This window comes from Simochromis diagramma, unplaced genomic scaffold, assembly GCF_900408965.1.
Source record: "Simochromis diagramma unplaced genomic scaffold, fSimDia1.1 OVJJ01000079.1, whole genome shotgun sequence".
NCBI lineage: Eukaryota > Metazoa > Chordata > Actinopteri > Cichliformes > Cichlidae > Simochromis > Simochromis diagramma.
The window spans coordinates 4,068,885-4,082,308 of NW_024387075.1; the positions used below are offsets into that span (position 1 = coordinate 4,068,885).

General features: G+C 39.7%; 1 protein-coding gene across 4 annotated transcripts in view; it reads right to left on the reverse strand.

The window, feature by feature from the left end:
- The window catches only part of LOC120742265 (zinc finger protein 609-like), a 76,200-nt gene extending 63,042 nt beyond the window's left edge, over positions 1-13,158 (reverse strand). The window contains exon 1 of one of the 4 annotated variants that reach the window (XM_040045496.1): positions 12,310-13,158. The gene's annotated coding sequence lies outside the window, so the exon portion shown is untranslated. Of the gene's footprint in view, positions 1-12,305 lie in introns of all 4 variants that reach the window. The other 3 variants (XM_040045492.1, XM_040045493.1, XM_040045494.1) reach the window with 3 other exon arrangements.
- Between the last annotated feature and the right edge of the window lie 266 nt (positions 13,159-13,424).

Consider the following 13,424-nt stretch of genomic DNA (forward strand, 5'->3'; position numbering starts at 1 on the left):
AAGGCCAGTGTATTTTTCATTTACCTCTAGTTAAACATTGTGTACACACTACTTTGGGGCACTACCGAAACCTTTTAATCTGTTTTGACCAAATTTGTCTGGTGATTCTTTTTTACGCCCCACTGACAAGAGAAAGTCTTGGTATTGTCTTTGTCTTCTAAGCTTAAAATAACTTCCTGTTAAGTGTTGGCTACAGAGTGGCTGACATCCTTATAAGAACTTTGTTTGGAACATCAACAGAGACCAGCTTCAACATATTATTACTTAACCTAGTGTAGCTGGATTCCCTTAGCACCTTGGGTATCTTTCCATATGACCTCACGAATTCTCCCTCACAAATTTACTTGACATCATGACATTTTCTACTAAATTCAAGAAAAGGTGTTTCAAAAAACACACACAATTTATTCTTTTTGATTATTTAGCTGTAGTAAAGCAAAGAAGAATGGCTAATTTAATCAAACAAAGCAGGGCTGAAGCTTGAGGTGGTTAGTCAAAGTGATACAATCAAGCTCCTCCTCGCTTGAGACTTTACTCCGAGTATCTGCTGTCAGGCTTTAGTCAGTCATCAAATTTAGATCACTGACTGATTTCTTGACTTAGACAATACTGCACGCACTAAGGCTGCACATTTCCTTTTTCACACTTTTAAATCAGAGGACAGTCAGTACACAGAAATCACAGCTACCGCAAACACTTTCATGTAAACTTGCAATTGCTAATCTGCAAGACTTCAGTTTCAGTAAAATGGCAGGGAGGAGCTTTAGTCACAGACTGGCAGGAAATTGCATCTGCATTTACATCTATGGAAAACTTGGGTAAATATGTTTGGGTAAATATTGCCAACAGCGAATATCTGATGACTATGCAGCAAGTACCAAAAAAACAACGGACCAACTCTTTCTCAGTTGGCTGAAAATTCCAATGCAGGGCACAATCATACTGTCAGTAACAACAGTCGAATAACAATTACATACAGAGGGATTTCAAGATGAGGGTTGAAGGGCTTAACCCTCTCATTACACAAGTGTGTTTAGTGTTGCAAAAACCATAGGCATGAGAATGGTTTATAGAGAACAGGAAAAAAGTGATGAGTCACTCATCACAATGTAGACATGTGGGCTAACCCTCATTACCTTTTATCCTGTTATGAAACACTTTATCCAAATGGGAGTGGTCTCTTCCAAGATAACAATGCCTCACTGAGAGAGCACGAGGTCTCACTGAATATTCAATAGGTGACAAAATGATGTGATTAACATGCTATGACCATCATGGTCACCAGATCTCAACGTGGTTTACTACTTAAGAGAGAATCTGGACCCTCATTTTAAGATATCACAATTATCATTCTGGAAGAACACTCCTGCAGCAGAGCCTCATGGACTTTGGACTTTCTTAGTTTGACACGTCAAGTGAGGTGCCTGTAAGGACGGAGCAGTAGCCATCCACAACACACCGATCCACAAATTCTACACAGAGATGCCTGAGATCACTAATTTCAGATCACTAATAATAAACATTGTGTATTTTCCCAACATTTTAAAGATAAAAATCAAGGTTTCAGGTTGAAACTGAGAAAACTTTAGAAAAAAAGCACAAGAGAAAAGGTGCACAAGTATGAATGCAAAATTATAATCTCTTACTATATATTTAAAAAAAAAAAAAAAAAATCAGGTGTAATATGCATATACCAGTGAGAGACAGTGCTGAAGCGCTTTGCACCGACTGTGAAATGTTAAAGTATTATTTTGAATAGCTGATATATGATCTTTCCCCCATCAATCAATATTAAGGTTTTCCTCCTCGACCCAGAATGTAAACTGAAAAAGGAGCTGAAATGTGCGAGCTAAAATAAGCTTGTTTTATTAACTTAAATACTGACTGACAAATGAGGGAGAAGGAAGAGATGTGAAAGGAACATGGCCTCGGGCTAAAGAGCAGAAAGTCCCTGAATAACACTGCTCTCTGTGTCTGTGTGTGTGTGCAGCAGAAAAGATAAAGACACTACTTTTTTTCCCTAGAGTCTTTTGTCGACTGTTTATTACATGCATTCCTGCACGGGCAGCTCACCAGGCAGGATTCCAACAAATTCTTAGTGAAAAGTGAAATACCCATCTGCACACAGTGCATTCAGTCAAGTTAATGGTATCTACTCGCAAATTCTCTGGACCTTTCAGGCTTTTATACTAGTTTATTCCACGAGGAATCTTCTATTAACCTACTACACTGAGGATGACTGAACAATAGAAATCAGTAATAAAGCAACAACAGCACCACAGTGAACACTGGCATAACCGCTCCTACAGAGTGTCAAAAGTCCAACTATGAGAAGACAGCAGGCCACTGGTGAGTGACTAATACACTGCACTACTGTTTGTACCATAGACAGTTGTGGTGTTGCCATGTGAATGTCCAACTAGAGAAAGGCCGAGGACAACCATTAACCTCAAATAACTGCCTGCCTCTCTTCCAGCAGCTGCCTAACAGGGGCCGAGTCAACAAGCGAGGCTTCAAATGGCATTGTCACTCTAACATGGTGGCTACCCACAATCAATGCTGCACTGATCTGTCCCTCAGAGACACAAGTGTCATGTGCAAAAAATGACAAGAATCAAGAGTAAGCAATAATTTGGACCCAATTCACTCTCGATCAGAGAACTGGTTTTGACAGCGTGGAATCTATTGCTGACAAATTATCTGCAGCACACTATGTAAAAATCACATTTTAAATCAGGAGTGGGCAATCAATTATCCCAAAGGGCCAAATGAGAAACTGGGACCAACAGGCTACACTAAGTTCTGCTTAATATTAATTGTATCTCTTATAAGCTTATTGGCGTGGCCCTCCACAACAGTCCCAGTTTTTCATGTGGCTCCTTGGGGAAAATTAATAGGCTGCCTCTGTTTTAAAGGGCACTTTAACTTTGTACTTGAAGCATAAAGACTCACAACGCAACTGCTCATAAAAAAAACACACACACACACACACACAGAAACGTAGGCAGTAACATCTGACAGTAAGGCCTAAGGTGCACACTCTATCACCACCAATGTTTGCAGTGCTGGAAATCGTATGCGAGGTAAGAAATGCATTCTATGCTGCATTTCTGTAATGGGGAAAATAGCTACATTAAATCATTTTCTTTGACTTGTGTATTACACAATACCTATAATAGGTTATAGCTAACGAGTGGTCCCACTTTTCACTGTGTATTAACCTTAAACAATACTGTTTAATATAGTTTTTAATATTTGGAGCTACAGTGCATCTTCCATGCTGGACCATGTGACAGAGGTCTAGACCAGCTTTCCTTTAGAACCCGAGTTTAAATACATTCGCCTTATTTGGACATTTGACATTCTTGTTTACACATTTGCTGCCACCGTGACCACTTGGTCATCCATTAAAGGAAATGTGTTTCCGCCTCCAAAAATGCAACTCAGCTATGTCTGAGTTCAAACGCACCATCACTTAGAAAAGTATAAGAGCTGAGGTTTGCTTGCTTTGTCCTCGTGTTGTCACCAATGCAAATGATTCTCCTTCAATTCTCCATCTACCTCTCCTATTCCCCATGCCTGTTTGTTCTCCCTTTTGCCCAGCATCATCAATTTTCTTTTATAGCGGCTGCCAAATTAAAATGCAAAGCAAACAGGCTTTCTCCGGCAGATTACTGTATGTTACAAGTAAAAGCTAAAACAACCAATCACACAATATGCAGACCATACCATGTGTGCTCTTTTTTTAGCTGCAGTATATTTAGTCCGATATATTCACACGTTGGAGCATCCTAATATTTCATTTCACTACTAATAACACTAAAGCTGAATTTATGCTTCTCTGGCGAGTTGTTTCTCTGCTCCTGTTTGTAGATGCCTACGGCGTGGGAAGTGATTTATGGTTCAGCGTAGGATTTTAACCCGTTGGCTGTCGTGGCATTGCTACCTCACTAGATGGATGTGTTGTACATTTTTGTGCCATGCTTTGTATTTATTTCCCAACCAAGTAATATAATTTACCTTCATGTATTTGCTATGCTGTGCTTACGTGATTAAAAAGAAAAAAGAAAAAAACAAGCAAATATGTCCATGTTGTTTACATTCTCAAAGAAATAGAAAATGATGGTGAAGACTAAGCTGTTCCATTACTCCCATGAACCCTTTACAGCCTGTGTTAACCTCACACTGCTGCATCTTAATACAAAGGCATAAATCTGCCCTAAGCAGCTGAGTGAAACATTACACACCCATATTTTTTTGCAAACCAGTCAGGACAGTTCAAACCACTAATGTTAAAGCCACAAGAGCTACTACTTGCGAGACTATGCGCGAGTGCTGCTCCATTTGCGTGTTTTTGATTAACTGCTTTCTCTGCCCACAATCTCGACCTTAAATAGGATCTCTACTCTTGAGAGTAACCGGGTTTCTCCACTGATCTTCCTTGATCGTTTGTGAAATCGCATAACACAGTTTTATCGGGGTAAGACCTACATTTGCTGTCCAAATAAGTGAATTTGTTCCAGCGTCTTGTCAGATTAATTGGAAAAATGAACAGGGACAGATAATAATGACTTCCTGCAGGCTGATTAGATTTAAATTTCCTGATTTCTGGCATTAGTATTTTAATTCATTTGCATTTTGTGGTGCTTTCCATCAGATTTTTTGGTTACACAAAGTAATCTGGTGATTATCTTTTTGATAAACTTATTATCAGCCAAAGAGTCTCATTATAAATTTCCCATAGCGCAGAATAATGTTGCTAACCAACACAATGTTGCAGATCTGATTTCCCCTTTGTTTTTGTTTGATGTTTGTTCATTGTGTTGTTCATTACTTGTTTTGTGTTTTGATTATTATCATAGACCTAAGCATATTTTGCCAACAGCACACAACAGCCCCAATCTGGTTGGCCTAGGTAGAAAAAGGACATAAGAATCAGTGTGCCAGTTAACAAAAACTGCCAGCAGACTACACAAAATAGTTGGAAGTGATCCAAATGTGGTCACCCAGGGTAACCAAACAACTAGTACTGTTGAAGCCTGAGGCCCCAAATAAGATTTCCTGTAACTACATGCCAAAGCTGACTGTTGTATAGAAGATTGGTTGATTTCATTGGGATTTTTTTGTAAAGCCCATCTGATACTGGGTTTTTGGAACCAATGCTGATACTGACTTTTATGCTACAGTGACACTAGATAAAACAGTGGAGGGAGACTGTAGCACCAAAAAATAAAAATGACTGCGTGTCTGTGCAATGAACTGCTTCAAAGATGGACACTAGGTTTGTAACCACTATTCAAAGCGACTTTGGTGTGTCAAGTTGGTGATAAAACAGCAATGAAACAGAACCAGTTTGTTATCAGTTTGTGATTAAATAGGGTGAAGCTGGCAATTACATGAAATCTCTTTACGATAATATAGTGGTTCACTGTAAGAAATCTGTAACAATCGCAAATCTGTTGCTGTTTACATACACAAAAAAAATCACATTAAACAAAGTCCAGTCAAGACTGGAAATTCCCCCTGAATAATGATGTAGTTATGGCAGGGCGGGGCTTAACTACAAAATGATAGATGTTTGGCAACCTTGCTTTTATATGCGAATATAACCAGAATACAACCACTTCGCAACTAGATGACAACCAGTTGAGCGCCGTCTCCTATTGCAAAACAATGCATCACAGATAAGCAACTCATCGGCACAGACTGACTCAATTGCAAATTTTTGGCAATTGATTTGTGTCTATAAATTGGACAGCATTTATTCCCAAACCTCTGCTAATCTCAGAGTGATTGCAGTCAGTCTGAATCAAAACACAAATTTTTGTGAACAGGTTCCCTCCCCAAAGGCGACCCTGGCAGAAAGTGGTCGCCACAAGTACTTGAAATCCGTCACCAGTAGCAAACCAGGTCAATGGATTCACTAAGATTTTGGACTCCACTGACCAAGAAGCCAGCTTTCCTAATTTTTTTATTCTAGTGTTACTGAGCCATTAGACAACAAAGGTTTTCAACAGTGATATCGGTCAATTAGCACAAGAAAGCTCTTTTTAAAATTTTAACTACTACATTAAACTTTTCTAGTCAACAAGCTGTCTAATGATGCACATTTCTAAATTAACTCAACATATTTTTGTATTAAATTCTATCAAAGAAAAAACAATTCATATCAACACATTAAACATTTACACCAACACCAATAAATCTGCAATACATCCATTTCCAGTTTGTTCTATCCGATAACACAAGTGTAAAGCACATCTCAAATCACTGTACAATTTAAAGCAAAAATAAAAACCTGGCCTATTACTGTTGCTCGAAGGTCCAGCACTAAATTCTTCAGCGATGTCTTCACTACTGAACAGCTGAAAATACATAATGCCTACTAAACTAGCCCCATGATATATTGAGCCCTGCAAAAATCAAACAACTACAGCCTTTAATCCCAGTTAATTCTTTATCCATGCACAGTAAAAAGGAACTGGACATGATCGCCGTGCACCTCGAACGACAACCCTTTGGTGGGCTTTAAACCGAAGACGCTTTGATGGGAATGCGTTTCAAACTAAAACAACATTAAAATTCTATACATCTGTTTCCATGCATGCCCGGGCAGAGGGATGAAACAGGATAGTAGATCTCTGTTAACATTTGCACAGTTTTAGACTGACGAAGGAAATGGTGCTCTTTGAAAGTGGTTGCCGTTCCAATTGATCATCCGTGTTTTTCACATTAGACTGCAGCAATTGTGGATGTTCTCTCATTTACTCATCAATATAACAAGCAAGGCTGGTGTCATCTGAGAGCGACAACAGTTTCTCTTTGATTCTACAGATGACAGTGGATTCTGCTGTATGATTAGGGCAACAGGGATAGAGCCTCCCACTCACTGCCACCACGCTACACTATTGATGTGCTCTGAGGAATTCCCGCACATCACTTCAAAGACCTTTCTTGCTCTACACTAAGCTCAACTCAAAAACATATCTTCATAAAAGACCATGACATTCCTACAGCTAAAAGCGAGCTTATATCTGGGAAAGACATAATTGCTTCGCGTCAAAAAATGGATACGCTGTATGTTCTGTAGAGCAACTTAGAAAAAAATATTATATTGTAGCATTTTCTTTACTATTTTAATCAACCATTTATAGATGTGCATGTAGCAGCGAAAAGATAACCACTGTCAGGAACAAGTGATGCACCACTGATTAATGAGGTCACACTGCTTATGAATGGAGGAGTGAAGGCAGCACTAAATGCAATGGTGTGGTAAAAAACCCCAAAGGTTTTGTAATAACAGAAACACAACTATCCTTTTGAATCGACCCCCATAATTGCTGTGGCTTTCCTTTCTACAATCACACGGGACGATACTTCAAACCAAAAGCAAATGAGACAGCATTTCTGCAGCACTCAAGTCTATGCTGCGCCACAAAAGCTGACAATATCTTTATAGCCTGTGTGGGGGAGACTTGAGTGTAACCTGGGCTCACATCCCAGGAAAAGATGGATCACTGGTTTCTGGCAAAACAGCAGCTGTGCAACAAGCATTCAAAGTGCCCCCCCCTCCCCCGCTGTAATGGGCAATTCACAAGTGAGAAATCCAATCAAAGCTGCAAAACCTGAAGCAGAGCTGCATATTCTGATACAACATTACAGCCCGCACGACAACTGTCACATCCTCAACTTTGTCAACAAAATGGTAGCCTCAGGAAATACAGACGGCGGCAACATCCACACAATCAGTTTTCATATATAAAATCTATTTTGGGGGCCAGATGAGGTACATTTCCCCCCCACTACAAGCTTCCCTAGCCCACCCACACAATGGATGGCTCAATAAATATTGTCATCTATTCTGACTGTCAGTTTCCATTGTCCTGCATTTACTATGCTTGAACAAGCAAATAAAAAAAATAAAAAAAAAAAAAAAAAAAAACACCATTTTAATAATTGCATTACATAATTACGCATTTCAGTAATATTTCGCAGTTTTCAGGTGTATCGCAGCTTTTAAGCCTTGCCGCGGCCTTTTACATTATAATCTCGACAGTCATGTTCATATCGAAAGATGATGGAAATTACATAAGCACGTCTGAACCGTCCACCCACCTGTCTTTCCACAAGCTACAAAAACAACACAGGACACTCCACGGAGCACTTGATTGATTACAGGAACTGTTTAATCAAAGTCTGAACTTACTGCAGACCTAGTCAGCTGTTACAAGCAGATACAGCATAGTCAAAATTCACAGGTAGCCAAGTGTGCAACACACAGCGGCACAGGCTAAAAATATAAACAATCAACCGTTTTCTTAAGTTGTTGTCCCCCCAAAAAAAGGATTTAAATATGCCATCAGAACATATTGGGTTACCAAAGCCTATGCTACTTTCTCTTCATGCTAGAAGTGTGAAATGAAGTCCCAGGTGTCTTTCTCACTCCTTTTCAACTGTGTGCACATGCAAAGGAAATAGCGAAAGCTGCACCTCTGCAGGTTAGCTGTTCCAATGGAACACAGTATGCACTATGGTAGGTAGGTAAGTAGCTATTTTAACCAAGTGCTATATTGCATTAACAATTACTGACTACAATTTGGAGGTCAGGTCATGTAGGTAATGCTGTTTTTCTGAAGGCACTCAAGCGTTCCATGTTAGAGCTTCCCTGCAGTGCTTCAATAAGCCCATCCCCCCATCACTCAGAGTGGATCGCTTCAAAAGAATCTTAACCTTGGAGAAACGCTGCATGTATGTTTTAAAGTACAAAGATTTTCATCTAATCACAACCTGCCTATTGACACTAACTGCATTAAAGCACTCGCCACTTCACAAAGGGAACTGTGGAATGCATATGCGTCTCATTCCTCATGATCCATTTCATTGCTAATGTAAAACTCAGGAGTATAATTGAACATGTGGATATATGTGCACCTGTAAAAAAGGCTTAATTCAAGTGGTTTGAAAATAAAAGGCACCATAAGCCTTCAAATGACCAGCTACCTTCGAGGATATAGGTTAAATCCTTTCTGAGTTTGCTATCAGCTGGTGTGTGGCCACGACATGACGGCAGCCTTACAAGGCCAACATAATCCCCTTGTCCTGGACTAATCTAATACCCTGGACCTCAAAACAAACACTTTTAATGCTCTTCTTGCACAGTGTTTCTTTGGTATATAGTCTGAGGCACAACAGATTTTTAAAAAGGTGAAAGGCTGGTCACAGTTAACGCAAAACAAATCTGAGCCAAAGCCCAGTGCCATCACGTACATTAGTAACTTTTACAGTCAGTTGCTGTCCTTTAAAAACATTACATACCAGCAGCTGAGTTATCAAGGACATCATACTGTTGAATAAGGAAATGGGAATTTCCTCAAGTGGCGTTGCTCTCGTGTTCAGTCACTTCACAAGCTATGGTCTGTCAGACTGTATAAAATCTATCTGCCATGCTATAACAAGGATCCTAACACCCTTATAATGATTAAAACAAATTACTACTACTAAAAAAAAAAAAAAAAAAAAGGTAATCAGATGGAGAGGAACTGCCTTTGAAAAGGTACTGAGCTGGAAAGAAAGCTATGCCAGCTCTATGCCTTACAGTGAAATTGCTCAATTTTGTCCACTAAAAGAAAAAATAGCAAAGGACATGTTTGCTCTGTGGAAACATTGCTTTTATTAAAAGGGACACCAGTACTTTCACATGTATGAATTCAATTTCAGGGCAAATCCTCTGGGCTTAACACTGTTATATTACCGTCTTTTGTATTGATTTCAATGTGACAAAGACATGAGAAGAATGAGTAATAAACCTCTAGGTAAAACAAAGTGTTCAAAAAGAAATCAATACAAAACAAGTCGGTAATAATACGTAGTGACCAAACACTCTTCCAGCAAGCGTAAAAGACCTCAATCATTTATTGGAACCACTAGCAAATTAATGTTAGTCTGGTTAAGGTGATCCTTTTGCTGCCCGCTTTGATATAGGTTATTTGGCTAGCTGTACTGAAAATAATATGAACCGTCACAAAACCTCAGAACGAATGCATTTTATGCTGCCTTGGGTCACGTGTGTGACTTTCTATTGACTTGACATTATTTCACATAAGTCACTTGAAATCATTAAGTCCCGTCAGGCCTTAATGACTGCATACCAAGTCTTAAATGAGGAACTCTTACACCTCTATGCCAAAAAGCTGGTATGAGAAAACAACAGGTCTGCTGCAGACTGGCCTGGACTGAAACAACTTCCAACACGTCCCACATTGCCGAATAGGGAACAAACGCTTCATGCACATTATTCCAAAGTAGCTTAATATTACAGTGCAGAAAAGTGTCTTCAAATGGTGTCCAGAGTTTTTCGCGAGACAATGTATCCAACCTGATTTAATAGTAAATGAAGCATTAGCCAGGAATGCCTGAGGCTCTTGAGAAACCAGTGACATGTTTAATGATTGAGTATTCAGTTACTGTCAACTGTAGTAGATTTGTGTAAACAAATACATTTCATTAACAAAAGAACCACTCATTCGCATTGGTTTCACCTCATTTATGGCTTGGGTGGATGATACAGTCGATGGCTCAGACAGTATTTCACTCTTAAAGTAAGAAGATAGTTACTTCTATCACTAAATTTAAATTGTTAAGGCTTCATGGTGGACAAATTGTAGTTTGTTTCATTTCTGTACTTCAATCTCATAACCTATTATTGGAAAATGACATCAGCTTCACCTACTTATCCATCTACCTCGAGTTCTCTAATAATATCTGAAGTTTGGGGTTCTGCAACCGCTTGCAAATATCTCATTGCGAGATCATCCACCCACGCCAGATATCCTTATACTTAGGCATGCCACATGGAAGACCTTGAGTGTTGTATTGTAAGCACTTAGCGGTTGTGCTTGCAAAAACAGAAATGTGCAATACAAATGACAAATGTCCTCAACAAATCATATTTAATTGACTGCCAGCACTAGGTCATCGTACACATTAAGCAGGATTGTGCAAAGCCTGTGACACGTTTATGTTGCAAGCTTGCACAACAATTAAAACCATGTCTCACTTTTTCCCAATGAACCCATGCTGTTAAAAAAAAATAAAAATTCTGCACACTGGAGCGTTTTTGATTTTTTTATATATATATATATAAAATACATTTAACACTACTGCAGTCTTGTATCTTGACTAATGAATATGTTGAACACTTTAACCTGCAGCTAAGTACTAGACTGAGACTACTTTGCTAGTCTTTAATGTGGTCCTGTTACAGTCCATGGAGCAGCACAGACCATGGGGTAGAGCACAGGGTTAGCCCACAGTGGTCTTGTTAAAAAGGAAATCTTGTGCTTGAGCTGAATGACTCAATTCACTGAGATGGGACACCCCCAAGAACATGAGCTGACAAAACGTGACTTGTTTAGATTTTTTTTTTTTTTTTTTTTTTTTTGGGGGGGGGGGGGGGGGTTTCCATGAAAGTCCTTACCATAGCTACATTTAACATGATCCACCATTTTGTAAAATTTTTAGCTGTAATGCAGAGCACTTTGTCTGAAGCCACAACCTGTAACAAGAGTTGTAGCACTTGTTTACACTGCTCTGTGTGTGTGTGTGTGTTAACACCAGTATACGTGTGGTTTCAAACAGATTCACACAGATCCTCACACTCTGCTCTAAATCATCACTAAATCTAAATCATCACTAGTAACACGTTAAAAGATCAGGCTTTCATTTTCATGTCTACTTAAGTGCCCCTCGCAATTCACTAACGAGACCCCCTGGGAGTCCCCGGTACCCAGATTGGGAAACACTGTGGTCACTTCACTGGCGGAATTTGCAGCTTCAAATCTGCCCAGGTCCATATTTTATCTCCAAACATGGGGGGGGGTGTCGTTTAAAAACAAAAACTATTAGTGAAGTCAGCCAAGTGTATTCTGGGGCTAATAAATATTGCAGTCCCCGAGGGTAACTGTCACGACCCGTGAGCTCAACTTAAAGAATCTGTTAGCAGTGCTTTAACGGTTACGGTACCAGCTTCACTTTCACACGTTAGCTGAAGTTCAAGAAGCAGATAGAGCTAACTTAGCTCGGTGTAATGAGCTAATCTAAGTGTAACGTTAGCTCTCTGGCAGACTGAAACAATGAGCTCAGAGTGCAGTCAGCCTTGGCTAGCTTGCTTGCTGCTGCATGCTGTGTTGGCTACATAACGTAAAGCTAGCCAGCTTGCCATGCACACAAGGCTAACGTTAAATGGCTAACGACTCGTAGCACTATCAACAATAAGAAGAAAAAAAGAAGAAAAAAAATGTACTTACTTACCGACTTAGCTAGACACTCCTATTCCAAACCGTGGTCTGCCCATGGTGGTGTATGCTCCATAAAAAGAACAAATCAACGGTAATTATGCTTTACTTATAAGAAAACCTCTAAAAAAAAATCTGAAGCACCAGAAAGCAGTGGCAGCGCACTCCCCAAGACATCCAACACAAGAGAGGAGGGGAGGCCAGCGATTCACTGGACTTCTGCCATCACACTTCGAGATACCGTCCACAGCGTAAACAGCCGAGTCCCGAGCGCATTTTTATCGGTGCCGTCTCAAGCCAGACACAAGTCCGGTCTTCTCCAGCGACCCTCTGTCAATTATTCCCACAGCGAATAGCTTTCAATCCAGGTTAATTCCTCCGTATTCACCGTCTCTGGATGAGCGCCGTGCTGGTTCTTCGTGTGGGAACTGATACAATGTAGCCAACCAGCAGCAGCGATTAGGAAATCCAGGATAGAGAAGTTCCTCTCGGAATGGACTGGGATACGTCAGGTACAATGCATGGAACTGGATTAACCAGCCTGGACTGTGACTATGTGCGTGTGTGTGTTCGTTTTCAGCGAGGGGATATGCACCAGCTAGTCCAGCCCCCACTGAATGCGTTGAGTTCTAGCCGCTGATGTGGTTTTTACACAGAGACAGGGCCGTAGCCAGGATTTTAAAAAATACTGAGGTCATAGGTTCAATCTTCTCCTCTCTCAGTTCTTATAATGGAGTAAGGCTTCTTTAAGCTATCTATAAATAATACTGCTTTCCTATAAATAACACCGATTTCAGATTTATTGTTAAATGTAGGACAGAGCACAATTACCAAATGCAACTAGCAGCCCAAAACATCAAAATGTTAAATGTAGCCTTCCATGATCCAGAAAAGACACCAATAATCCTCCATAAATTGTCTGTAGTTTACTCACTGAAGTGACTCTTCATTTTTTTTAAATAAATGATGTGATTTGACATTAAAAATATTTTAAATAATGCCTTCACATAAAAGTGTCTAATACATTAGAAAATACCAAATAGTAGACAATAGACCACTTTTTTGCTACATTACAGTTCAGGGATAGAAATGCTAATAATCTGATGATGATGATTTGTTGATGACTGTGTG